The sequence below is a fragment of the Lissotriton vulgaris genome, chromosome 1_1 (assembly GCF_964263255.1).
Source record: "Lissotriton vulgaris chromosome 1_1, aLisVul1.2, whole genome shotgun sequence".
NCBI classification, from domain to species: domain Eukaryota; kingdom Metazoa; phylum Chordata; class Amphibia; order Caudata; family Salamandridae; genus Lissotriton; species Lissotriton vulgaris.
The window spans coordinates 1942439437-1942467335 of NC_141685.1; the positions used below are offsets into that span (position 1 = coordinate 1942439437).

A 27899-nucleotide genomic window follows, 5' to 3' on the forward strand; every position below is an offset into this window, starting at 1 on the left:
GTGCAGGAGCAGGTGCGCTGCGCCTAGATCTCTTGGCCTTGCTCCTTTTAGGTGAGGAGTCAGAATCTCCATTTGGCAAAGGCGCCGTAATCTGCTGTTTGGGCCTACCTTGTGGGCCCGCAATATCATCAATCCTCTCTATCATGCGAGCCTCTAGGCTATCAACCTTACCCAATCTCTTATCAATGGCATTCATTCTACGCATCATGGCTTGCCTCATCATCTCCATTTTTGTTCCCTTAGCCCCCTTAGCTCCCGGCATTTTGCTGCCCACTGTCCGACACTCTTACTGCCCGGATTCGCAACCCGTGCACCTTGTACCTTCACCAGACGGAGGATAAGCAGGGGGCTGTGGGCACCACGCAACTGTGACCGCAACACACCGGCTTGTCCGATTGTTAGGGGTGACCAAACTCTAACGTAGACCCACCCGGCGGCCACAAGAAGCAATGAAATGCGAGCCCCCGCTCTCCTCTTACCGCCGACGTCCTTCGTGTTCTACGTCCCGTACTCCAACCACCGACTGTAACCCGGATTGTCAGATGAATGCCCCGGAACGTACGGTCCATGCTCAGACTGTCTGCTTCCAATGTCGCGCTCACACACACTCCAGCGGCAATCCTTGACCTGAAAGATAAGAACAGAAAATTAGGAGGCCCCGAGCGCGGGGCACGACCAGTGTGGGGGAGCGTCCAGGCGACAAGAAAGGCCACCTGAGCACTCCCCCTCCTTTATTCCCGGGGACGTGGGGAGGGGGCGGCACGCCCCTTCTCTCTGCCCCCAGCCACCCACCCCTCTGACCCGGAAGTCTGCACAACGCCTTCCGGGTCAGGGATCGGGCGCCAGCCAATCGGTGGTGCGGCGCACACCCCCCACGTGATCATTGGACGCCGGGAGGTCACGCCCCACCACCACCGGGAGGCAAGGGGAGAGGGGATCGCCGCACCGCCATGCGGGCAGTGGGGCCGAGGGCCCCCCCTTTTCATTTACAATGCCAATAGCTCAAACTCGCATAAATGCGAGACCTAGTGCATTGCATATGCTTGTTATTTATATCAGTGCAGCATGGGTCTGCTGCGAATCAACCTCCAGTGGGCATTAATATGCTATCACAATCTGACCTGCACCAAGCAAGTAAAATTACTCTTCTGGAGAGAAGGGAGACACCCCCTGGAATGACATGAATACAAGTTTGTTTAAAGCGCCCATTAACTCATTTTAAATTGCAATGGACCTCGTTGGGGCAGCACAGGCCAATGGCCATTCCAACAAGAATGCACCATGACTTTATGATTTATAGTGCCAAAAATATATGCGCTATAAATGGACTTCACGACTCTGTCTGCAAACACAGCCACCACATGCCTATCGTAAACAGGATGCTCATCAGTGTGTGCCTACTAGTAACAGAATAGCCAGCATTAGAAGGCGCTCACTTCACTTCCATCACCTTTTCGATGAGTCGCGAAAGCTTATGAACTAAAACATGCTCTAAACCTTTCATGTGTTGTCGCCGTACATTATATCTGGCAGTAGTCAACATTCACCATGTTGTCTTCTAAATGATAATCAAAGAGATTTTAAAACACAGGTTATGACATTAGTGTTCGAATTCAGCTTTATATGTGACATTCCAATATATGCATCATGTATGGAAAGATAGTGTCAACTCATTGTGCATCTGCCATGGATTGCTATCTTGTTTTACAAGCATTTGCAATGCAATAGGTCTTGCATTGCAATGCAAATGGTAGTCATCACGGACAACGGGAAGGAGGGGGAGGAGATGGCAGGACAATGGGCGGCCGGGGCGAGAAGGCATGGACAACGGGAGTGTGGGCGGGGGGAAAAGGCACGGACAGCGGGAGGGTGGGGGGAGTAAAGAAGGCAGTAGGAGAACCTCATTAAAGAAAATAGTGCTTACAGTCTAAATAACATGTACCATGTCACACTTGAAGTAAAGGGGCCAGTTGCCATCGGAGGTGACAAATGAAGAGGAGGAACTACTACGGAGGGACTAACAAGCCTATTGATGAATCAGAAGCCAGCATTTAGGACATACAATGACACAAGCCAATGGCAAACATGGGCAGAGAGTAGGCAGGGCTTCCATTAGCTACTCATCTACAATAAGTCATGCAGACAGCGCATGTGCGCTGGCTCATGTTCGACCTAAATATGGGGTCTCTTTTATTTTACAGCAGATAGTCATGTTGGGTGCCTAGATCTTGTGTTCATCATCCTGTTTTCTAGTAAATGGACTCTCCACAGTCACTGATTAATACTTTTTTCAACTTCTATTTTCATTTTATGAGCCTCCATATATTTTCAAGTAATACGGCATGACTCAAGTCTGTGACTCCTAATGAACATGAAGTTGCATTGGTGAGGAATGTGAAAACGCCATATGCATGTTAACTTGTCTTTTGTTTCTATGTGATATCACTATTCCAGCAAAAATGCAAGTTTATTTCATTTGTGAGATTCTACCTATCTAGGTTAAAACACCCGTTGACTAAGGAAACCTGGGCTGAATCAACGGTAGCTAGTGTATAAACCTGCACGCCTTTCCCCTGAGGATTGTGCGTTAATTATGTATGGAGCACTAAAGCAGTATTTAAAAAAAGAATGAACCCAATAAAATTTCTAAATCTTTTTAACAAAAAATGGAAAAAGTAACAACATAATATCAAATTGGTAAAAATTAGATTACGGGAGGCATACTAATGTTATGTTATGTTATGTTACATGTTTTTTAAAGCGCACAGCTGCCCCAGCAAAGAGGCGTCCCGGCGCTGACAAATCAAACTGGAACAGAATCCCCTGAGAGCTCACCAAACAACATCCAAAGGCTATGTTGAATGGAAAAGGAGGATTTTAATTGCTTTCCTGAAGACTAACCTATCCTCCATTCTCCGAATATGGGCCAGCAAGGAGTTCCATAACTTGGCCGCCATGTATCTAAATGAACGACCACCGATGCGGCAGAGTTTAATCCGTGGTACCGTCACCAGGTGTTGTCCTAGTGAGCGCAAGTTACGGTGAGGGACATATGGGGTCAGAAGGGTACATAGCAGTTCTGGGCTTCCAAGTTTGCCGATCCTAAACACCAGACACAGAGCTTTAAACTGAATCCGGGCAGAAATTGGAAGCCAATGAAGACCCCTGATGGTAGATCTGATCAAACATCGGCGAGGAAGTCCCACCAAGATCCTAGCTGTCAGATTTTGAACTCGTTGGAGTCGTTGAGTCTCCGCTGAGCCTTGCGGAACGCCCTGGCCTATGGGATGTATTTGAGAAAGAAATGGCGGAGCCAATACCCGAAAGGATCTGTCCCTCAGAAATGACCTAAACTATTCAAATGCAGATCCGGTAATCCCTATTGCCTCTAGGCGATGTAAAAGAATGGCATGTGATACCGTATCAAAGGCAGCGCTGAGATCCAAAAGGATCAGTGCTGCACTCTGACCGGCATCCAAAATCAATTGCAGATGTTCAGATGTGGCTAATAGGGCAGATTCGGTACTGTGGGCAGATCGAAAGCCATTTTGAGATGGATCCTGAATATTATGGAGGCTCATGTATTGAGGTAACACATTATTTACATGAGCCTCAGACATCTTCGCCACTCACGGGAGGAGAGAAATAGGTCTGAAATTCTCTGGTTTTGAAGGGTCCAGCGTGGGTTTCTTGATGATAGGAGAGACCCAGGCCTGCTTCCAGGTCTCTGGAACAACGGCCATGGAGAAGGACAGGTTAATTATCTTGACTAGCGGCTGTTGGAAAAGCACTAGTGATTCGATAAATTGTGCTTGTTTCATAGGATCTAGCGGGGACCCAGATTTAATTTTGCCACATAGCCTAGTGAGGTCTTCACTAGACATCTCTGGTGTTAGAGCCAAAGTAGGGCCCATTTTTCGCCCAGCAGGGGCAGATGAGGAATGATGATACTGCGGGAAAGATTGATAGATTTTTTAAACTTTTTCAATGAAAAAGGTGGCGAGTTCCTCGCATTGCTCAGCAGATGTAATAGTAGAAGAAGTGGCTCTATCACTGTTAAGGTAATTTACAATTTTAAAAATACATTTGGTAGGGTTCGAACTGTTTTTAATCTCTTCCGCATAAAATGCAGCACGTGCAGAGCAAATAGCTTTATGATACTGTTTTATTTTAATCAAGTATTTTGTTTTGTCTTCACTATTATACTCCCTTCTCCATATCCGCTCTGCCCTCTTACATTCCTTCCTCATAACTCTCAATGACTCACTATACCATGGGCTAGAATTAGACGTACGCCCCTTTGACCATTTGGCTGGTATGAGAGTGTCTAGTCCTCTTAAAATCCATTTACAAAAGGTACTGTATGCCAACTCCGGGTCAGCCAGATTTCGTAAGGGGAAGGCACCGAAGGCCACTTGAAGATCTTCTGATTTAAATTTGTTCCAGGGCCTCTTAAAGACCAGGTTCTCCCTACCTGGCCTGAAAGGCTCAGTAATGTCAAGTTTAAATTCAATTAGATAATGGTCTGTCCATCCCATGGGCTTAGGTGGAGTTATACTCGCAGCCGGTATATTGGAAAAAAACGGGTCCAGTATATGTCCAGCAATATGAGTAGCCTCCAGTATAAGTTGTTCAAGCTGTAGGGCAGCCAGATCCGCCAGCAGATTCTGAACAGTTGAATCTTGGATTTGATCGAAATGGAGATTCAAACCTCCCAGCATTGTAAAATTTGCGGATCCCACCACCAAGGAGCTAACTGTCTCTAATAGTGCCTCGATAAACTTGGCTACTGGCCCTGGAGGACGGTAGACATACAAAATTATTGTAGTAGGAAAGCGCGAAGAAATTACAGAGGTCCACTAGTTGAAGTTGATGAGCAACTAGCTGCGATTTGATGCAAACTAGGATGGAGCAGAGCTGCATAAGCCAAGTAATTGGACCAATCAACATTGTAACTTAGGGCTTTAGGCAGGATTTAGAGTTTGGCAGACAGGTACTCTGTCACAAACATAATGGATATCTCGTCCACCTTATTACAAGTCCATTATAATATAAAGTCTTGCAGGAGGAATTTGACTTCAATAAAGAAGACTGAGGGACTGATTTAAAGTTTGACAAACCCGTATTCCTTCACAAACATGATGGATATCCCATTCTATTCATATAATATAATGCACTTTTAATAAGACTGACAGGATATCCATCACATTTTTGATGAAGTCCCAATAACCAAACTCTAAATGAGGCCCTTAATATTTTTTATTGAAGTCAATCTCCTCCAGCCGCACAAAACTGGATGTTTTAGGTGACGAGATACTCCTAAAGTCAAGTATTCATTTTGCAGGCTTCGCTGAAATCTTGAAACTCAAAGAGGGATATATTTGGTAAATGACGCTGCCAGAGTCCTCTTCTTTCTGTTGAATAATTTTCCTACCTTCGAGTATATCCTTCAGGCGTACTCACTGATTTGGAGCTCAAAATTCTCCAAAGGGGCAAGGCAGGGCGCCATAGCCAACGAGGGCTACACAAAGCAGAAAAGGAGACTTCAGCAGCTCCCAGTCAAAAAGCTCTCTGTAGGAAAAAAAGAAGATCTTAGCCACAACGCCTTCATCTTTTCTAAAGTGCATAGTCATCGTGTCCCAGTGGTTGGACGTTACTCATTCCTAACTACTGAAATGTCAGAGAATTCTAACTGGAGGCTTTAAGGTTCCGGGTAATAATTCAACAGTGGGAAGCAAGCTCAACCATTCGCTGAGGCACATACTCCAGCAGGGTTGTCCATTCCAAACTAGTCATCTAGTTTTTCCACATAAGAAGCCCCTGTCTTCTGATTTTTGGACTCTGATATTACAGGAGGCCAGCAACTCAAAAGCAAGGGAACATGGAGAACCAGCATCTCCTATCTCCTTATACAGGGACGCTGCAGGTATCAACCAGATACTCTCTTCATATTCTACTGGGTTCTTTCGATTTCAGATGTGCTCTGATAAGTTGGTGTTGGAACTCTAGTGAGTGATTGCTGTCAACTTCCATTCTAGTCCTAGGAAACTTTCCAACCCAAATCAGCCTTCTTTTTAAGCACTTTGATGATGCTTTCTGGTAAACGCAATGACGAAACATTCTAGGGGTCTTTCAAAATGTCAGAACCTCAGGAAAATCCAGTATAGTTTAAAAATTATCAAACAGGGACTGTAGTGTTTAGAGGAGGTAACTTCTGAAAAAAAACCTTGGTTGGTTCTGTGGCAATGTTCCCTCATTCGGATGGCTGAGACAGGTTCGCTGGGAACTGTAAAGCTATTTACCTTAAACATGTTATTTTGGAGTTTACCAGTCATGTAGAGTTTTTCTCCTGTAATTAAAAAGGTAAATATTTTAACTGAAAATAAGAGAACCTTACTGGAACTGAATTAATTCATATCCAGGCTCTTAAGCAGAGACAAAACGTATGTAAAAGAATCTATTTTGAACACTGAAATCAATTCTTTAATTATACAGGCTAATGGAAAAATCTGATTTTAGTATTCCAAAGCAGGAAATGACAACAGGGAACAAGCTTTCTAAGGCTATACAAAATAGCTTTTAGAACCCTTTAACTGCTGAGTGGCACTAACCTAAATAACAGAGATGCCCTACATTTGTACATAATGGACACAGACCTTCTAATCTTTATTGTACTAACTATATGGGTCTTACCTGATGCCCATAGTATGTGTTTTTTTACATGACAAAAGCAGTTTACTTTGATGTGGCTGCAGTATCCTTGCTCATAAATATGGCACTGCAATTGTAGTCTTGAAGGCATATGTTTAAGGTAATTCAATGAAGGTGGTGTAAATCTACATTGCAGCAGATGTGTGATAGATTTGTTTTTGGTGTAGAGTTTTATATAGCACGAACTTGACCCGAAGGTATCAGAGCGCTTTACATGAACACCAGTTATATTACAGACTGACACATCCATTTTTGTTAGGCACGGGGAGATTAAGTGATTTGCCCAGAATCACAGTATGTTGAGAGTCCCTGCCGTTACTCGAACCTGGTTCCCCAGCTCCGAGGCCGACCACCATAGCCGTTAGGCCACATTCTAGTAATAGCAGTGCTTTAAATGGGGAAAAATAAGTGCAGGTACTCATCAAATTGAGCTAGGGGCGTGGCTAGTGGGCGGGGTTAGAGGCGGGGCGAGACATGATGATGCAAAAACACTTCTATTGAGTATTCCTGTTGTCCTTGCTTTGTCCTGGATAGTGGTCTAAAACTTTCCATTCCTAAATACTGCCGGTGCTCAGACTTAAAGCCATGCCTGTAGGGAAAGTTTACACATATGGGGCTTCTCCCTGTTCACCAACCATGCCAGCAGTTATCCGGATTTGTCACCCTCTGTCAGTACTGTGTGTGTGCGCGTACTTGTCCAGCCTTGCCTTTACATCCACCACCCGTCTGGTGGTGTTCAATAATTGCCTAGGCCCATCCGGCTCGCCGTAGGGCGATTCCCCAGACTCACTTGTTCCTTCTCTAGGTTCGTTAATTCTCGTCCTAGTAGTCTTCGTACTCCATCCACTCAGGCCATGCCCTCTCTTTGCAGCGCAACCTTATAAGCCTCATATTCCGCTGCTCTAGTCACTGTGGTATACCCATTTGCACAGAAAAAATGCAGAGTGTACCCCTTAAGGTATATGCGAAAAGCACCACCCATCAGGTACATTCATTCACAATTTCCACAACAGGATTTTCAGTCTAATCCACCCAGCGTAGATAGTCGGGATTAGAGGTGATTGGTCTGACAAATATCTATTTAGGTTGGCTGAGGAAGCATACCAGTTCAAATCTTTTGTCTTCCCCAACACATAATCTATACGATTATATCCCCTGTGTACAGGCGGATATTATGAAAACACTTTGTCTCTCTGGTGATGATGTCTCCTGTCTCCAAACATCTAATTGTTGCTGCCATATGGGGTCTGCCTGTACTGTTCACCTATCAAGGAGGACACCAGGCGCCAACCACGTCCCTACCCCTCTCCTATGGTTAGAGTATGTAGCACCGTACAAATGACATAGCTTTTCTACCTCGTTCTACAAAAGGTGCGTTTCCAGCAACATAACTATGCAGGCCTGATACCGTTTAAGATAGGATAACACTCTGTATCTTTTTGGGTATCCTTTGAGACCACATACTTTCTGGAATGTTAGCAGATTAACCATGGTCATGGACATGGCCCATGTGAAGTGTCCAGCAGGTTTGGGCCCTGCCCAATTCCTTCACCTCTCCCCCCACCCAACCACTCCAGCATCCCACATCAGAAGTCGTCATTGCTCTTTCACCCCTCCCCTGCTTATGACGGAACTGCTCCGTCATCAGCCGTGGTGGCGCTGTGCTGATGACGGAACGGTTCCGTCATGGCCCGCCCAACGCGCCTGCGCGGCGCGGATTCCGCGCCTGCGCTGGACGTTCTATTGAGCGGTCGGGGCCATGACGGAACCGCTCCATCTTAAGCACAGGGCAACCGACGCTGGTGACGGAGCGGTTCCGTCACCAGCATGCGCCCGCCGCTCGGCCGCCCTCCCCCCTTAGCACTGCGGCGGAATAACCGCCGCAGTGAAGGGGTTAAACCAGAAAAATAACACAAAGAGCAGCCCCTCAGGCGGTACCTAAATATCCCAACATGTGGCCCGCCTAAGTGTATCGACGAGGCCTTCTGTCTAGAATGCGATCGTGTACTGGGCTGATTCTTCCAGCAGTACGCAGAGTGGAGCTGCAGGGGATCTAAGAAGGGGCGAGAAACAACAAAGCCTCGTTAAAAAGCAATTTGTCTTAAAAAGACCTGTGAAGTGCTCATGCGGCTGTGATTGCTCCCTGGAAGCTGTCTCAGCCAGGCTGCCACACGACAGGGGAGGGGGTGTCTGAAGCCCTTTGATCCCAATGGGCTTGCGCGCCTGATGAGAAATTAACACTGCAGGAGCCCCCCAGCGCAGAAATACACAGGCTGCTGCAAGCCAGAGCGGCACCTCAACAAGCACGATCTGTTGCATGTACCCGTAGATCCGGTACTCAGGGGGATTAAACTGAGAAGTGCCGGTACTCAGTAGCGGTGAGTACCGGCCCATTTAAAGCACTGAGTGATAGAGCTAATGCTTAAGGCATTATGTCATTTATTTTTGGTTACTTGTTGAACATTTTACCTGTTGCAGAAGTGACTTGTGTTTCCGTCATTCCACTTAAAAGCCCTGACATAATTTTTTCACGAACAAGCAGAACAGGAGGACTCGTGAGATTACAATCTTCAAAATGCAGGTGGCATGTATATATTTACAGCTGGTACATTAGCTGACTGCACATACCACAAACACACAACCTATCATACGAAATCAAAAGGAACAAGAAATATTAATCCAAAATGCTGAAGCCTCTACTAAAAACATATTGTTGAATTGTCTTTGAATATTTTCTCAAATATTTAGGTATTTTAAAACCTTAATTTACTGAACGCAATTAAACGAAGTGGAACTCCTTTGTAGGTGCTACACAGAGTCCTAAGGAGACTTCAAACAAAATATGTGTCCAGATGCTGTAACAGGTATAATGCATCCTCCTGAAGCCATTCGAGTAATCCCACCTCGATACAATGTGAAGAAAGAATCGACTAAGTGTGGCAGGAAAACTGCTCAAATTGACACAAAACGAAACAGTTATGTTTGACAAACTACTGCACACCAAAACAGTAAAGTTCAAAATCCTACATTTGCACAATGTTGTGTTACACTTACCAAGCAGCCAGTTTGGCAAGCCAGATGCAGAGCTCCGTTGCCTGAAGAAGGCTCCTTTTGGTTAATCAGGCTGGGACAGGCATCCTTGAAGAAACTGACTAAATTCTCAACTGTGGAATGGTCAGTGTCCTTCACTGCTTGAAGCAGCTGATGGTGCCAGTGAGAGGTACTGCCAGGAAATACTGGGTAAAGAAATCTGCAATGAAATAGAAAACTTGAAATGGCATAACTCACTGTTTTCCAATTTTAAATCGCATTCTTCCCTCAATTTCATGCTTGTTTGCATAACATCTATATCCACATGAAATCTGCAGAGCTGGGATTGACTCGTGTATTTCATAGCGTGCCAGTTGAGCTTTTTTGCACTTTGAAAATCGTGATTAATTATATGAAAACATAATAATAAGTTAATAAAAAATGCTGTAATTACTTTTTGGCATCTATCACTACTCATGTCTCATCCTCATGACAACGATACATCTGTACAAAGGGTGCAGACGTGCTTATCCCGTGAAAGCAGAAAGACTACAGGATGCTGATTTAACCTGTCAACCTCATTACCCATTGTACCATGGCGAGGCCACTAATTATGGTCATTAGGTCTATTTCTTTGACACCCACAACGTTAACATTTCCTTTAATCTATTAAATATCTGAAACCAAAGACAGTCATAGACAACAGTTGGCTTGAATGTTTTCATCTTGTAGATGGCGAAAATCACACATACATCAGGGTAAAGGAGGGGTCCTTCCTAAAGAGGAGACTTCTTTTCTCGGATTATTTTGCCACAATCTGTATGTAGTGAGGTGCCATGACCTAAGCGTGCTAAGAGCCCTCCAGGGTCCTAGCCCTCAGGGAAGGCATACATTTTCGACCATTCCTAAAGGTGGGAGAGATCACTGGTGGGTCACATAGCTTTGTGATCCATTTTATGCAGAGGGGGACGAAACAGCTGTTCGGCCAGGAGAAGGGTAGAGTGGGGATTGACTCATACTTTTAGTTTGCATATTCTCTTATCGGGTTTCGGATTGCCAGATCGGTAAAGGTTATTTGACAAGCGAGGACAAGGGAAATTACAAAGAGGGTATACTTGCTTCATGTTGTTGATGCTTTCTATGTCAGAAAGTTTGTTCACGTGCTAAAAATAAGCAAACCAAAATGCTGCATCTTTAGTCTTCTTGTGTTACTCTCTTTCCTCCCCTTTTTCCTTCAGGATCTGGATGCCACACACAAAAATGTTTTTGCACTATTTAAATGTTTGATGGTGAATTTAATGATGGAAGGATGAGCAAATGTTGATTAAAACAAGGTGAAGATCTACATAACAGCACCCTGGGTACATAGCTTAGTGGGTGTTTGGACAAAATACTGTGTCCAAAATTTTGTGGGGACAAAATATTGTGTCAAGAATATCAAGTAAAAAATATAGTGAAGGTAAATTTTAATGGGTAAGCAAAGAAAGTAGCTTAACTCCATATATATGAAACTTGATGATGTATATACTTTCAAGGTATATAGATAGGGATTAGAGAATAGTAAATATACTTACCTATTTGCACTTACCTTCTCATTATGTTGGCCTTTGATATTTTTTACACGGTTTTCTGCCCACACAATATTTTTAGCATCTATATTATATCAGACAACCAGTGTAGTGCCCCCAAACCATCTGCCCTTAAATAAACCCCTCAACATGTTGTTTTTTGTACATTTTTATTATTTCTATGCTGAGGACAGAGATCAATATTCACACCTGTGACCATGTGGCCTCTGCTGAACTACACCAACCTTCCCTTGGGAGAGATAACACTGATACCATGAGTGTGGTCTTAAGCAAACCAATCCTATTGGTGTGTAGATGTTTTTTTTAAATTGTTATTGAATGTCTCTGTTGGTTATGTACCACACCCTTGGGCAATCACTGAGATATTTTAAATTAGTCTGAATATACATTAATTTCAGTCTCTGTTCCTTTTTCTAGCGTTGTGCATTGTGCATGCACTCCCACCAAAGTGGGACAAAAGTCTACAAGCCAATATTACTGCTGACCTCTAGAACTGTGTTGAAGTGTAAATTCATATTTCCTAATAATATGAAAAACTGATTAATCCATAATTATTCTAGCAAAATATTGTTTTCACCTCATATGTTTTGAAGATGCTACACAATGTTAGGTCAGTATACTAAGGTTTGGCTGGGACTGGCCTGAAAATGTGATATAAATGCTAGTCTTTAAAGGGCTTTGTTCAAAAGACAAACCTAGCCAAGCCCAGAAAACTCTTTAGCTTGAGGATTATCCCACTTGCCATGGCAAATATAACACATCAAACTAGGGCAGTCTCGTGGCTCTAAGGATAGAAAGTGGCAATCTCCCACATAACTGAGTTGATTATAGCCCCCCTTTGAATTATGAGCAGGAAAGAAGAAACATTAATATGTATACATAAAAAAGAAATATATTTGAAATTGTTTTTCGGAGAAACTGGATGTGTTACTGGACAGTGCCAATGAGGTCACCTACTATGTTAGGCCAACTGAGGGAACATCTAGGAATGGTTTAGCTACGGATTAAAAACTGCACAAGAAGGAGGATCGCTTTTTCACACATACAGCCAAACTGGAGACCACTGACTTTCCTTACAATGTACAACCTTTCATGATTCTGAGGATTTAAAGAAAGAGAAATTTCTATTTCCATGTACTATTGTCTTGTCAGGCAATGAACTTGCGTAACATTTTTAGAGAAATCAGCTCTTCAACTCACTCTGGGAACCTCTTAGTTGCTCTGCCTTTAGGTGATCTGCCTTCTCTAGGAGTCCTTGGAGTGAAAAAGGCTGAATTTTATGGTCACTGTAAGTCCTGAAAGAGGAGCCAGAGAAATGCTGTGTAGACTTTTGGTAGATGTGGCCTCGTTTTCTTTACGTTTAGTGCCCAGCTAATTATAGGAGTACCAAATAAAACTTTTACCTGAAGAGCCGTGTCTCCCTTGCAGTAGTTGATGTTCACAAAAATGTTGATGTGGAAATCATAGGACAGGTAATCAGTAACACTGAAATATTCAAGTTATTCTGAGAATTAATAAGACTGGGTCAGGGGCCTTGATAGAGGTGAAAGAATCCAAATTGTACTCTGTAGTACTGGTTCAACCCTTGATTAACAAAAATGGACTCCAACTCCACGCTATATCTTCTTCTTAAGGGGATGGATCTTTGCCACCATTTTTGAATGTTGTTAAATCAAAGTCAATTCAATTATCAACATTATTTCCATTTAAGTTCAATGACAAGAGTTTTAAGTAAGTTTTAAAAGCGTTATTCTCTTTAAGATATCAGTAAATTTCTTTTTATTTAGCCTTTTTATTAAATTCGTAAATCAGATACAGAAATTATCAAGTAAAAATATGGTAGGGGTCATCAATAATGCAAACCAACAAGCGTGTTCCACAAAGGAATACATCCCTATTCTATCTAAAAGAACCTAACCTAGTAGAACCCACAAAAAGTTCCTGCAAAAGAGCAAGCTCAAAGGAGCATCAATATCGAATTCAGAATCAAGTAGTTGAACTCCTCATAAAGAGTAGTTCCTGAAACTCTGCTGAGTCTCATCTCTCCAAAGCATTAGCATCCAGATGCAGTAGCAGACTGTAAAAAATAAGTCTCAATCAGGAAAATAAGGGAACTGATGCAGCAGTAGCTACATTCATAAAGTCAGAGAAGGGAATATTGGAAAGTCGCCTCCAAAGTGGAGAATAATGGTAATCACCATCAGCAGCAGCTCACAGCAATCACAAAGCTCTAGGTGCAAAAGAAAGTGAGATGCATCAGTCGTACCTGCCTTCCTGCCCAATGAGAAGACATCTTCCGATGGTGAGCTGCTTCTCCTTCCTTTCCCGCGAAAAACACGTGGAGTTTACAATTCACAACTAAATTGTATCTGGCAGTACTCAACATTTGTATAACTGGGAACGTCTGTCCTTGAATCCCAGGTAAGACTACTGCAGTGTATAGTCTATCATTTATTCAATGTTTCACTGAGGAACAATGAACTACACTAAAGATGGAAACATTTGCTTGCAGAACTCTGGTTAATTAATGATGTTCATATTTCTTATAAGCATAAGTTTATTGTTAAATGCACATTTGAATGTGAATGTGAGTTAGATAGGAAGTACAGTTTAGTTCATTGACAAAATGTAGATTAAGAAAATAATACATTTTTATACTAAGAACATTCTGCCGTTCTGGCAAAATCTAAGCAAGTCACATTAAGGTCAAGCTAACGAATGTGTTTGTGCATAGTTCAGGATTTTCCTACATTTTCTGAAAAGAGAGGCCTAGTAGTAGAAATAAGTGCTTGCTGCATTTTGCACAATTTGTTTACGTTTAATTTTAAATGTGTTTTTTGTGTTAATTCCCAAGACCAGTTAGCATTTTTGTTAATTAATTGTATATGCAAATTTTCTACTTTGACAGCCTGAATCAGGATTTAGTGCTTGCAGTAGTACAAGACTGTGCCAGCCTCTCCATTTGCATATAGCCAGGTTCTGAGCTGGGATGGTGCAGTGAGATAAATAACTGTGATGGATCAAGCCCTGATCTTTGGACTGGGTAAGAGTGGTCTGCTTAATTCAGACACTCTGTTCATCACCACCCCCTTTTCTGAATCGTTTTTGGCTACTATAGGCGTGGCAGGCTATACTCAGACATGAGTCCCTTTCTCACTGCACCATCAGGATTCAAGCAAGCCGGGCCGAAGACGGCTGAAATGCCAGAAACCGGTCCCCGGTAGCTTGTCTCCTTTCTGGTGAAGAATTGGCTGTGGTAGTTTAGTCTGCCCTGTTCCCATGATGCACTGGGCCAGGGTCAGACTGATTTGCATATAGCCAGGTTCTGAGCTGGGATTGGTGCAGTGAAATAAATATCGGTGAAGGATCAAGCCCTGATCTTTGGACTGGGTAAGAGTGGTCTGCTTAATTCAGACACTCTGTTCATCACCACCCCCTTTTCTGAATCGTTTTTGGCCACTATAGGTGTGGCAGGGTATACTCAGACATGAGTCCCTTTCTCACTGCACCATCAGGATTCAAGCAAGCCGGGCCGAAGACGGCTGAAATACCAGAAACCGGTCCCCGGTAGCTTGTCTCCTTTCTGGTGAAGAATTGGCTTGGTAGTTTAGTCTACCCTGTTCCCATGATGCACTGGGCCAGGGACAGACTGATTTGCATTTAGCCAGGTTCTGAGCTGGGATGGTGCAGTGAGATAAATAACGGTGATGGATCAAGCCCTGATCTTTGGACTGGATAAGAGTGGTCTGCTTAATTCAGAAACTCTGTTCATCACCACCCCCTTTTCTGAATCATCTCCATATCAAGAGCAGGTCTGGGTGATACATGGCAGGACTTCTTTTGAATTGGCAATTCCAAGAATTGGACAATGTGGTCTCACTCACGTAATGTGACATGCTTCACCATAGGCCACCTCGATCCACCCTGAAAGGATAAAACCACCACGGCGGACTCAAACTCAGGTTGGGCTATCCTGAGGGAGTTTTTAGATATTCCTAATCTTTTCTGGATAACAGTAGTTCAGTTACTGGCTACAAATACCTCATGGTATTGTCACTATTCCCTGAATTCACATTGGGAACCTGGCAGAAAAAATTCTGTGGGATTTATTTTTTGAGCTATGGACATATATATTTCTTAATAATTCAAGGTGTAGGATATACCTGGGAACACACCCGGTTGAGATGTGTGGGATTGTCTCTTTTCTTAATGCCAATTTGGCAGATCCCCCTATGTAATATGATGGAGTCAGTTCAGAGCCACCTCACCATTGGAGGTTGACGATCTCCTAGATACATGCCTCGTGCACATCAGGAGACAACGTCACGGGAACACAACATTTCCCATCTACCCTGATGCTTTGGAATCTTCCTGAAGCGGCGTTATGAGACACCACTATAGACAGGCAACCTCACATTTGGGTCACTTCCATGGTATTGTAACAGGACACTGATGCATCAGTTGGACCCTGCTGCAACTGGGTATGGCAGGCCAGGAATTATGAAGGGCCATCCTGGTCTGACACAACACTGCACATTGGTCACACCTCCTTTGATCTGAATAATACATGGCAATGCCAGAGTAGGAAGCACAGTTTTACCATCTAACCTCATTAGAGGGCAGGTGAAAGTTGTTACAGCAGCTGATGTGGTTTTGCTTGCTAAATATCCGACCGCGAGGCACACTCACTATCCTACCATTCGGCACCTCTCAATGTAATAAGTTATGTCTTTCCTGTGAATTTTCTAGAAACCCCACTACACTGAGACAGCAATTCACAGGAGAGTAGTGGTATTGGGCATAGGGAGGGCGCAGCTAGAAATATTCACTACAATTATGTTGACAACAATGTTTAATAGGGTGCTAAAAGGAGGAGAGAACCACCCACCTCTCCTAAACAGTAGCCTAAGCTACAACACAGATATTCTCCAAATTCCCTAGCACACATGAATTATCAGGTTCAATAACAATGTGACAGTAGTGACAATGCAAATATAAAAGCATGAATCAACAGCACAAAGCAGGTTTTTTTGGAGTCTTCAGTCTTTAATTCATATGATGATTCCTCTTGTTAAGTCAATCATGTGACTGGTCGAAAGCCCAAAGCCAACACGTGTTTCGTAGCCTCTTATTAAATGTACATGCAACTTTTTCAAGGCTTGATTTGCTGTATTTTACACCGTTCACATGTGGTGATATTTCCGACCCTCACGACCCTCCGGCGTGGGTTAAAATCTCTCTAGGGGTGGAAAGTTTTAGTGTGCTTAATCCAGTGTCTTGTGTCCCAACCGCAATGTCAATGTCAAATAACGCTGTATCACTACCCCTCACGCTGGTGTCCTCGAGTACAACCTGTTGGCTTTGAGCTTTCGATCAGTCACATGATTGACTTAACAAGTGGAATCATCATATGAATTAAAGATTGAAGATTCTAAAGAAGCCTGCTTTGTGCTGTTGATTCATGCTCTTTTATATTTACGTTATTTACGTTTTTACTACTGTCACATTGTTATTGAACCTGCTGTGTGACGGTCTAGCGTCACGCATGCAGGAAACGGAAGGTCGGGACCGGAAGCAGAAGGCGGCCATTTTAGGTAGTTGGCGCCGACCGCGGGAAGGTTCAGAAGCTGTTCCCGGCGCTCCGGTGAATAAAGGAGAGTTTAACCCCGTAATGCTTCGTTGTGGTGTTTTGGGGGCTTCCACAAATGGCGACGAGGACTGGGATGTAAACCCCGCCCCCAGCCACCGAAAATAAATGAAAAAAAAAAAACCAGAAAAAACGGACGAAACCCACACACACACCGGAGCGTGGCAGAGGACACTAGGCAGCCTTCACCTGAAGCCCCAGCCAGTACCAGCAGGCCGGCGGACACACGCAGAGGCAGAGGTACGCCCACAGTGAGAGATCACAGAAAGTAGCACGGCGTTTAAAGGGGGGCTGCTGCACACAGCGAGTAAAGGCACGGGTTCATAAGGGAGCTCCACCGCATCGCAGCGAACCTCACCTCTGACCAGAGGCCCAGCTCAGCACGCTGGCGGCGCGGCAACCACGCGGGGAAGGGTCAAGAGCAGGTGAAGCAGACCAAAGGGGCAGTCAGCAAACGCGAACACCTAGCGAAGGCAAAGCAAAGAGCGGTGCGACAGACAGTGAGCACAGCGACGAGGACGCAGACGCGCAATGACCACCAGGGAGCCCACCTGGCAAGCGCATACCACAGCAAGCAGGCACCAGGGGTGGCAACAAGATCTCAGGGCAGAAAATTGCACAAACTTACACTTACGGCCCTAGAACCAAACTACCATAACAGTTTAATCCCTCTCCCGGACGACCTCAACGAAGCAGTGCGTACACTAAATAGCGACCTTACGTCCGCTATCGAGAAAGTCACACCTCTTCAAAGCCTCTCCTCCCGTAGACAACAACCATCGGCCCCATGGTTCACGGAAGAACTACGAGCACACAGAAGCATGTGCAAAAAGCTGGAACGACAAAGGAGACAGAACTATGATACAGCAGCTAAGGCCCTGTCTCGGCAAAGCCTTAAAGAGTTTCGCAAACTCAAACGTCAATCCATGAGCACATACTTTTCCGAAACAATTGCCAAAGCAAAAAACTCGACCAAGGCCCTATTCAAAATAGTGAAAGAATTTACTCACCCCAGCGCACTCTCCACTCCAGGGCCCATGTCACAGACACTATGTGAAAACCTATCTAACTTCTTCGAAGAAAAAATTGCCAACATAGCGGCAGCGATCCTTCAGAAAGATTCCGATACCACCAAAGATCTAACCCCCAACAGCACTCATGCGTTTACCGCATTCCAACCACTCAGCAAAGAATTTGCTCTAAAGCTGTTTCAGGAATGTAAATCTGGTTCACCTCTGGACCCTGCCCCAGCTCTTATCATGAACGAAATTGTCCCCATCATCATTAACCCCCTATTAGACATCTGGAACTCCTCATTACTCACTGGGGTTGTTCCCTCTGCCTGGAAACACGCCATGCTAATTCCGCTTCAAAAAAAGACCGGCGTTGATCCTTCCTGTTTAAATAACTACCGACCAATTTCACTGCTACCCAAACCCGCAAAAGTTCTGGAAAAAGCCGTCCAAAAACAACTGTCCCACTACCTGGAATCCAACTCCTTATTCCACGACACCCAATCAGGCTTTAGACCAGACTATAGCACTGAGCCGGCGCTACTCGAGGTATACGAATCGATCCGCGAATGCACGGACAAGGGAGAGGAGGCCATTCTGGTCCTCCCCGACCTATCCGCTGCGTTTGATACCATCTTATACGACAAACTTCTGACTCGCCTACAAGAAGTTGGTATCGGCGGGCCCCCCCTCGCATGGATAAAATCTTTTCTCACAAACAGAATACAGCAAGTGATGCTGGGACCTTTTCTCTACTCCAAAAAACAGCTGATCTGGGGCAGCCCGCTCCTTTTTAATGTGTACCTCAAACCTCTGGCTAAAGTTGTTGAATCCTGTGGCGTCAAAGTAACCTTCTACACTGACGACACCCAACTGGTGTTCTCCTTCAAAGAACACACTGAAAAATCTTTTAACAACTTTCGCCTCTGTATGCTCAACATCGCCGCCTGGATGTCCGCTAACAATCTAAAACTCAATACGGACAAGACCGAGGTTCTGTTCTTTAATCAAAAATCGCCTATACCCTCCAATCTCTGGTGGCCGTCTGAACTCAACCCCCCCCCCCTCCCCGAACCAGTTCAAACCGCCCGCAACCTTGGCTTCTAATTCAACACCTCCCTCTCCTGTAAAACTCAAATCAATAAAGTCACCTCAGCCTGTTTCGGGAAACTTCGAATGATAAAAAAAATCATCCCATACCTGCCACTTGAGTCCCGTAAAACAGTAGTTCATGCCCTCATTACTGCTCATCTGGACTATGCCAACAGCCTTTACGTAGGCGCCCCCTACTTACCTCATCTACCAACTTCAAAAAGTCCAGAATGCTGCGGCCAGGCTAGTCTGCAATATCCCCTACCGTCATTCCATCTCACCCCACCTGATCAAACTACACTGGCTCCCAATAAAACTCTGTATTCAATTCAAGGCCTTAACTCTGGCCTTCAGAGCGCTCAATAACCGAGGCCCAACCTACCTATGTCGCAGAATGAGGTTTTCACAAGCACCAAGAAACCTGAGATCCAATCATCTTCGCCTCATGATCTGCCCCCGCTTTCGCCTTTCACGTACAGGAGGAAGGGCCCTGGCAGTAGCCACTTCCAAACTGTGGAATCAGCTTCCCACAGAGTTAAGATTCCTGACGTCCGAACCCCAATTCCGAAAAAAACTAAAGACCTGGTTATTCTCACAGATCTAAAGATCTCACTTTACTCCTTCTCGACCCTCTTGAGATTATGTCTTCAGCGGCCGGACACCTCCGCCGGAGGTAGCTGTGCGCTCTACAAAATTCTAAATAAATAAATAAATAAAGATGGCAACTCAGTCCACCTCCCTCACCCAAATGGTGCCATTCCTTGCGAAAAGCGGTGAGCCAGAAATGCAGTGGGAAGACAGGAAACGGTACTTCCTCAACTACTTGAAAGCCCTGGAAGAAGAAGGCGAGGCGCCATTCTCGAGTCCGAGGAGGAAGAAGATATTGTTACACAACTTAGGTCCAGAGGGAATCAGGGTGTACAATACCATAGTCAAGGGCACAAGAGATGCAGCAGACACGGATGTGTTCGGTCACGCCATTTCAGACCTAGACGCACACTACAGGCCAGTGGTTTGGGTAGCAATAGACAGACACAACTTCTTCCAGAGGAAGCAAAAAGGGGGAGAGTCGGTGGACGAATATGTGGTGGCACTACAAAAGTTGGCCTTGACATGCAAGTTTGGCACGCTGCACGATGACCTAATAAGAGACCAGATCATTATGCACACGTCCAGCACTCACATTCAGGAGAAATTGTGGGTCAATGGAGACGCCCCCCTGAAGGAAGTATGGGCCATGGTGAATAAGGCGGAGATGTCTAAGAGATGCTCGCAAGCGGCCTGGAAAGAGACAGGAGGAACACAAACCGTATGTAAGATAACAACGCCGGGAAGGAACGAGAGATCGAAGCCAAGAGACCAACAAAGGGACCAAGATGGTAAACGGACACCCCAAACTAGCCACGCTGACCAGAGGACAAGCAGAAGCGGGAGGCCGAGTTGCTATAGATGTGGAAGCATGTCGCATTTAGGAAATGACAAAGCGTGCCCCGCATTCAGGGCTAAATGCTCATTCTGCAGCGTGTTCGGGCACTACGAGAAGGTGTGCCGCCGTAAACCCAGAGGAGCCATGATCAAATACATGGACCAGGAACAACAAGGAGAAGCAGAGGGCCATGAAGAAGAAGAGGATCTGAAAGAAATCCTCTACATTGATGTGCAAGTACTGGAGATGGAAGGTGAAGAGACGGACAAACTTAAGCTGAACATGAGCATCGGAGGGGTGTCGATGGAAATGATCGCAGATAGCGGAGCACCCATCTCCATAATCCAGAGGAAGGTTTGGGAAGAGAAGTTTGGGGCCCAAAGAGAAGAAGGATTGCACCCAATGGATTTGAGGCCAGTAACTTACACTGGGCAAAGGATCCCAATGTTAGGCTATTGTCCCTTATTGTTTGAATTCAGAGGACGCCAGGCATACTGCAAATTATACATTGCCGAGAAGGGGCCATCAGTGCTCAGCTGGAAGGACCAAGGAGCACTGGGCATACTGTTGAATCCAGGCGGAGTAAAGAAGATCTTACTAATGGACATGGAAGGAGATGACAAAGGAGGGTCCTGGAATAAGGTATACCCCAAGGTCTTCAGCGGACAAATAGGAGAACTGATCAAGTACCGACACCTCATTAAGCTGAAGGAAGGAGAGGTCCCCGTCGTCCACAAAGCAAGGAACATCCCATTCCGGAGCAGAGAAGCAGTACAAGCAGAACTCGACAGACTGGAAAAAGAAGGGGTGATAAGAGCCATCGAGAGTGCGGCATGGCTTTCGCCTCTGGTAGTAGCACAGAAGCCGAACGGGAGGGTGAGGCTATGTGTCGACCTCAGAGAACTCAACAAAAACATCCTGGTCGACAAGTTTCCCCTACCCCGCATCAGCGAGATGCTGGAAAAGACCAAAGGCAAACGGTGGTTCTCCACAATAGACTTGTTATCTGCCTACCACCAAGTCAAGTTGCAACCTTCATGCAGTCACCTCACGTCGTTCATCACACCCTTTGGCTGTTACGAGTTTCTGAGGATGCCGTTTGGCCTGACCTCAGCGGCTGCAGTATTCCAAAAACTCATGCACAGGCTATTTCGGAAAGAAAAGGGAGTCCAGTTCTTCCAGGACGACATTCTGGTCATGGGAGAAACAAAAATGGAACACGATGAGAAGCTCCACATGGTACTACGCACACTGCAAGAAAATGGATTGACGGCGGAGTGGTCAAAATGCAAGTTCGGGGTGCAATCTGTCACGTATCTGGGACACGAAGTGAGCGGAAAGGGGATTGAACCAAAAAGAACCAACATTCAAGCCATCTTGGGCGCACCGGCCCCGAGCAAGAAGGAAGATGTCAGGTCATTCCTGGGAATGGCTGAATTTTACAGCAAATTCATTCCCCACTTTGCAACAAAAACTCATCACTTACGGCAACTTTTGAAAGAAAGGAATGGATTTCAGTGGAACCAGGAGGAGCAGAATGAATTCAAGACTCTGAAACTAGAGATGAGCGAAGCAATCCCCCTCAAGGGATTTGACCAGGATGCGGAATCGATACTGACAACAGACACGAGTGACCGTGGTCTGGGAGCGGTGCTAATGCAGTGGTCGGAGAGTGGGGAGTTATCCACAGTTTGTTTTGCCTCAAGGTCTCTGGCGCCTAACGAAGAGAAGTTTAGCGTCATTGAGAAAGAGATGCTGGCTGTCATATGGGCGATGGAGAGATTTAGGCAGTATCTGTGGGGTGCAAAATTCTTGGTGAGAACAGATCACAAGCCCTTGGTCAAGGTTCTGACGTCCAGCGGGCATGCGCACGCTACCCCAAGGATTGCCAAAATGACACTGGTCTGCTAGACTTTGTGTATGAAGTTGGACATATACCAGGACCGCAGAACAAAGTAGCTGATTTTTTGAGTCGAGCAGCAGCCATTGAGGAAGCGAACGAGCAAGTGCGCCCAAAGTGGGAAGGATACATAGTGGCCACCATTCAGGACATAGAAAGGGTGATCAGCGCAAGACTGTGAAGAGGCCTACAAGGTAGATGACGATATGGAAGTGATCAAGGGATATGTAACCCACGGATGGCCGGAAAAGAGGCCCCTAAAGGAGGCACTAAGACGGTACTGGGAAGTAAGAGATGAGCTGTCTCTAGCAGAGAATCCCGTGTTTCTTCTAAGAGGCGACAAAGTAGTTCCACCGCAAGGCATAATTGAACACTTGATGGTACTTCTACATGAAGGGCACCAGGGAATCACCAAAACCAAGGCCCTGGCCAGACAGGCGTACTGGTGGCCTGCCATTGATGCCCAAGTTGAAAGGCATGTGAGAGCATGCGAGTCGTGTGCCATGGCCGACAAATCCCAGAGCGTGATGAGACCTGCTTTAGGAAAGTTCCCAGTGCCGGAAGGACCATGGGAAATGGTGTCAGTTAATATCATGGGACCCGTCCTCAACAAGGACGGAGCGCAGAAGTACGCCATCGTCATGGTTGACAGGTATTCTAAGTGGCCTGAGGTGGATATAAAGGTGAAAGTGGATACTGAGGCTGTGGTAGACTTTCTACGCAACGTTTTCATCAGGGAAGGAATCCCTAAAGTCATCACTTGCGACAACGGACCGCAGTTTGTGTCTGCGAAGTAAGAAGAGTTCACATCCAGGAATGGCATTGTGGTAAATCACACCCCCATTTATCATCCAGCGGGAAACGGTCAAGTTGAACGCTTCAATCGAGTGATAATGGGCACCATCCAAGCGGCTATTGATGATGGACTGGACTGGGAGAGAGAATTACTGAAGATGTTATGGGCCTACCGCATAACCCCGGCCAGCACGGGGTACAGTCCCTTCAAAGTACTGAGAGGAAGGGATGCCTTCACGAAGGACAACATGGCGTGGAGGAAAATGGTGGTGCAAAGTAAATGGTCACCTGCTGTGGTCAGAAAGAACCTGGAAAGAGCACAGGAAGTGTACACAGAGCATTTCAACAAGAGACATAATGTGCAAGGATTGGAGTTGGAGAAAGGCGGCTGGGTCAGAGTGAAGTCAGCTATCCTAAGAAGGAAAGGGGAGAGCAAGTTCTCACCGCCACTACGAGTAATAGAGCCTTATGCCCGGTCGGCCTTACTCAGTGATGGTAAAGTGTGGTCGCAGGACAGAATGGCGAAATGCAGCAAGATCCTGAAGTGGGGAGAAGAGACGGAGGATGACACAGAGAATGTAGAAGAGGGAGAAGGAGAAAGTAACGGAAGGAACAAGGGAAATGTAGAAGAAGGTGTGAAGCAAGTAGGAGAGAGCAGTACGGAAGGGAATGGAGAAGACAGAGCGGAAGAAGGAACGGAAGGCGGGAGCCAAGAAGGATCGGACAAGGAGGTGATGAAGAGCGCTACGGAGGAAGCAAGTGGAAGGAGTGACAGAGAAATGCAGAGTGGCAAAGTAGGAGATGGAGCGAAGAAGACGAGAGCGGGAAGGATAGTAAAGGTTCCAGTAAAGTTCAAGGACTTTGATATGGACTACAAGTAAGGACTAGAATTTCTGTTTTGTCATTGCATAAAAGGGGGGAGATATGTGGTGACGGTCTAGCGTCACGCATGCAGGAAACGGAAGGGCGGGAGCGGAAGGCGGCCATTTTAGGTAGTTGGCGCCGACCGCGGGAAGGTTCAGAAGCTGTTCCCGGCGCTTCGGTGAATAAAGGAGAGTTTAACCCCGTAATGCTTCGTTGTGGTGTTTTGGGGGCTTCCACACCTGCTAAATCACGTGTGCTAGGGAATTTGGTGAATTCATTGAGATATCAGTCTCTTGTGCATTTGGCAATTTTATAACCTTTCCTGCAGTGCGGTGAATAGATGCAGCAGTACATTCATTGGTATTAATTTACCTTGTTTTATACCCACAACCTTTTAATGTGTGACTACAGGAGGTGCCCCCCCATCAACAGATCAGGCGGCAAAAAGCTGCCGGAATATAGGTAAAATTGCACAGAGTTCCCCCTTTTTCAAGCATGTGTTTGTACTTTTCTCACGTGTGTCTTTGTCACTTGTGTGAACCTGCTTTTTTCCCATGCGTGCCACTACGATTCAATGTGTTTAAAAATAAATGTACTATATGACATCTTTTCACACATTAAAGGCCTGCTTCTTCCTTCTGCTGCTGGCTACAGAATATTGAGCAGGGGCAGGGAATAGACAAGAAGCAAACTGGAAAACCCACTTCCTTTGGAGTGGAAAAATTGAAACTAGAAAAAAACTAAAGGGAGAAGTATTTCCTGAGCTAAGAGAAGCAGGTCAAGGAGGACCATGAGAGAGTGTGAAGGCAGATAAACTGGTGACGGCAGACAGCATGAAAGTCGAGAAGGGTGGCAACCCCCGGAGCAAGCAAGTTGCATTACTCTATGCGGCTACCCCAGCCCTCTTATACTGTTGGTCTTGTCTTGGAAAAGAAGAAAAAGAATGCAGGAGCCAGACGTCAGCTATGGTGTTGATGATAGCCTGGTCTATCAAAAGAACGCTCTGCTTCTTTTACCAAAGTTATATCTGGCCTGGACTAACCAGACACAAAAACGTAAAAAATGGATTCTACACATTTAATATGGTATTGAATCTGTAATTTCCAATATATCAAATACGAGTCCCTATGTCCCCAAGCCACTTAGCACAAAAGTTCAAAGAAATTCTATAATGCAGCTGCCACAGAAGGACAGGAGGGTGCATTGCAAGATAGGAAATCCACAAGGCTGCAGCGAGGGTGATCCTCCACAACCACAATGTCCACAGCCTCCAAGGACCCATACAGAACACAAGCAAGCACCAGGGCACGGCCTCTAAGGCCTAGTGAGTGCGGCAGAATGTGTGAAGGGTCCCAACAGTGTAGCCAAAAGCACACAATATCTCAGCTGTAATGCAACACCCAGGGCACAGTGGCAAGGACACAGAAGCTCCTCTGAAAACATCTCTGTTGTGGGTTAATATTCCACCCGACCAGACATTTTTTGGATTTCGGAAATACTCCCCATCTCAATCTGGTGCAACCTCCAACTGGGACTCTGGATCTTAGCCAAGCTCACCATCCTGGCCCTGAACGCCAACATAGAACTGAATGATAAAAGGCATTCAGGACACATGGTTCCCTTAATGGATGTAGCCTCAGGACGCCTTCTGTGGGTGAAGTTTGAACTCCCTGAAACAACAAGGGCCCACTTGACTTAGTCCTGTCTACCCACATAAAAGAATACAGCGCATATTGAGCAAGTCCTTTTTATCACTTTTTTATCATTTATTTTGACTAACATTGAATGCAGTTGACTTCCTGGCAATAACTGTTCTCCTGGACTTCTGCTGAAATACAGTACAGGTTCTGACTGCATTGTTCTAGATTTTAAAAAGTTCAATACGTTTTTCTGTATCATACCTGGTCCCAGATTCTCACAAGAAAAACAGCTGCTGACTTGAAAGCTTTTACCAACCCTGGGTTTAAGCAAATCACAAAGAAGGGCATCTGCACAACATGGCTCAGTGACACAACATGAATATTAGAGGGCCTGACTAGAGAGTAGTTCAAATTCTGGATTATTCCGCCAGCCTTTTTGTCATTTAAATTGATTCGAAAAATATTATAGATACCAATATCCTGAATCAAAAACAGGTGGAAAGAAAGAGTGCAACAGCTATCCCAAATTAGACTTCCGTTTGGATAAACACGGCCGGAATGGAAACCAAAATCTGCTTTGGCAAAAATATCCAAGCTTGCCCCACTTGCAAAAAAGTGCGGCCAGAATATGCTCATGAACATTGTTGAGTCACGCCAGCCCTCTCAAAGTACGCCCCCCCCCTCGCCTGCCCATCACCGTGAAGATACCAGAGTGGCAGAAATTAGTGAATCATGGTCAGTCCGGCGCTGACAGCAGTTCTTATGCTATTCCAAACCTGAACGTCCCTCTTGCCTCAGTGTGTTTAAATAAGCATGTAGAATCGAGGACTGCTGCGTGGTTACGTCATTACCCAAGCGCGCATTTAACGTCCAGACCTTAGCAGTGCTGCTAGAAATAGACGTGCTCTGTGTACTGAATGTGCTCACACAACGAACGCATGAAACCCCACGTTTATTTATTTGTAAAAATAAAAGAAAGCATGCTCGCCCTATGCACGAGTACTGTTGACAAGGAATGTGAAATACGTTTTTATCGAAATCTGCTTTTGTAAATAATACCCAGTCAATGACCACTTAAGATTCTTCCCTGTACACATTCTTAAGGTCAGCGGGCCCTCGACTAGAATGTAAACTAAGGCAGGCTTGAATGGGGTGGGTATTCGTCCAACAGTAGCCGCTTCGCAAAGACGCGACTTAGCGCCGGTTGAAGCATTCATTACCTCACGCTTTGCCTGATCTTTCCTTTGCCCTGTGGCTTCTTCGGCACGCGTCATTTATAATGCATGACCGTGGGGAAACAAGATAGAAAAGCACTTGATGAAATACATTTTACGGCTGCCTTATCTATTTTATTGCATGGAGGCGGGTTCTTAAGAATAGTGAGGCATTTATTTTTTCGTCCTCTGGCTTTTTCATTGTAAATATTTTGCAGGCATGCGCCGGGTTGTTTAATAGCCTGGTTAAACAAACATCCAACAACAATTGCATTTATTGATTACTAAGTAAAATTCTTTATGGACACCAAATCTCCATAGATAGAACGACTGTCGTTTTCTAAAGTCCTTATTCGAGTGCAGCTTCAGTAGTAGCTTAATGTAAAATTATGGGCCTCCCTAAAGAACGTGAAGAGGGGCCTCTGACTCTCCCATATCACACAAATATTCCAAGCCTTGGGCGGAATATGCCTCCACTGAAGGATTTGGGGCGGGCTGAATGGTTGGAATCCCCCATGTGCTGTTGGGACCTGTGTTACGCCCCTTAGTATCTCCATCGGTACGCCGCTGCCCACAGCCCCAAACCCAAATAACACACAGACACCAGGGGGCAGATTTATGTCGGACTTGCGGCACTTTTGCACCGCCGTTGCGTCACTTCTGTGACGCTGCGGCAGCGTAAACCCTGCGTCACGTTGCGACATACTTACATCGTGACCCATCTAAGGCCCTGCGCCACATGAAACCTGCGTCAGGTTTCATGTGGGCGTTTCTACGCAGGGGGGGGGGGGCGTTCTGTTGCAGGAACGCCCCTGAAAAGTGACTCAGTGAAATCTACAAGATTATATGAGTCACTTTCCCAACGCTGATGCGTCAAAACCCTGCGCCTGCTTGAAGCAGGCGTAAGGCTTGACGCACCACGTTAGAGATAGGGCAAGTTGGAATAGTGCTGGAGTTGCGTGCCGCACGCAACACAAC

General features: G+C 45.4%; 1 protein-coding gene across 1 annotated transcript in view; it reads right to left on the reverse strand.

Moving 5' to 3' along the window:
* The window catches only part of LOC147751412 (transient receptor potential cation channel subfamily A member 1-like), a 978460-nt gene extending 968505 nt beyond the window's left edge, over positions 1 to 9955 (reverse strand). Inside the window, exon 1 of the mRNA XM_086938479.1 lies at positions 9766 to 9955. The gene's annotated coding sequence lies outside the window, so the exon portion shown is untranslated. The remainder of the gene's footprint in view (positions 1 to 9765) is intronic.
* Positions 9956 to 27899: the final 17944 nt, after the last annotated feature.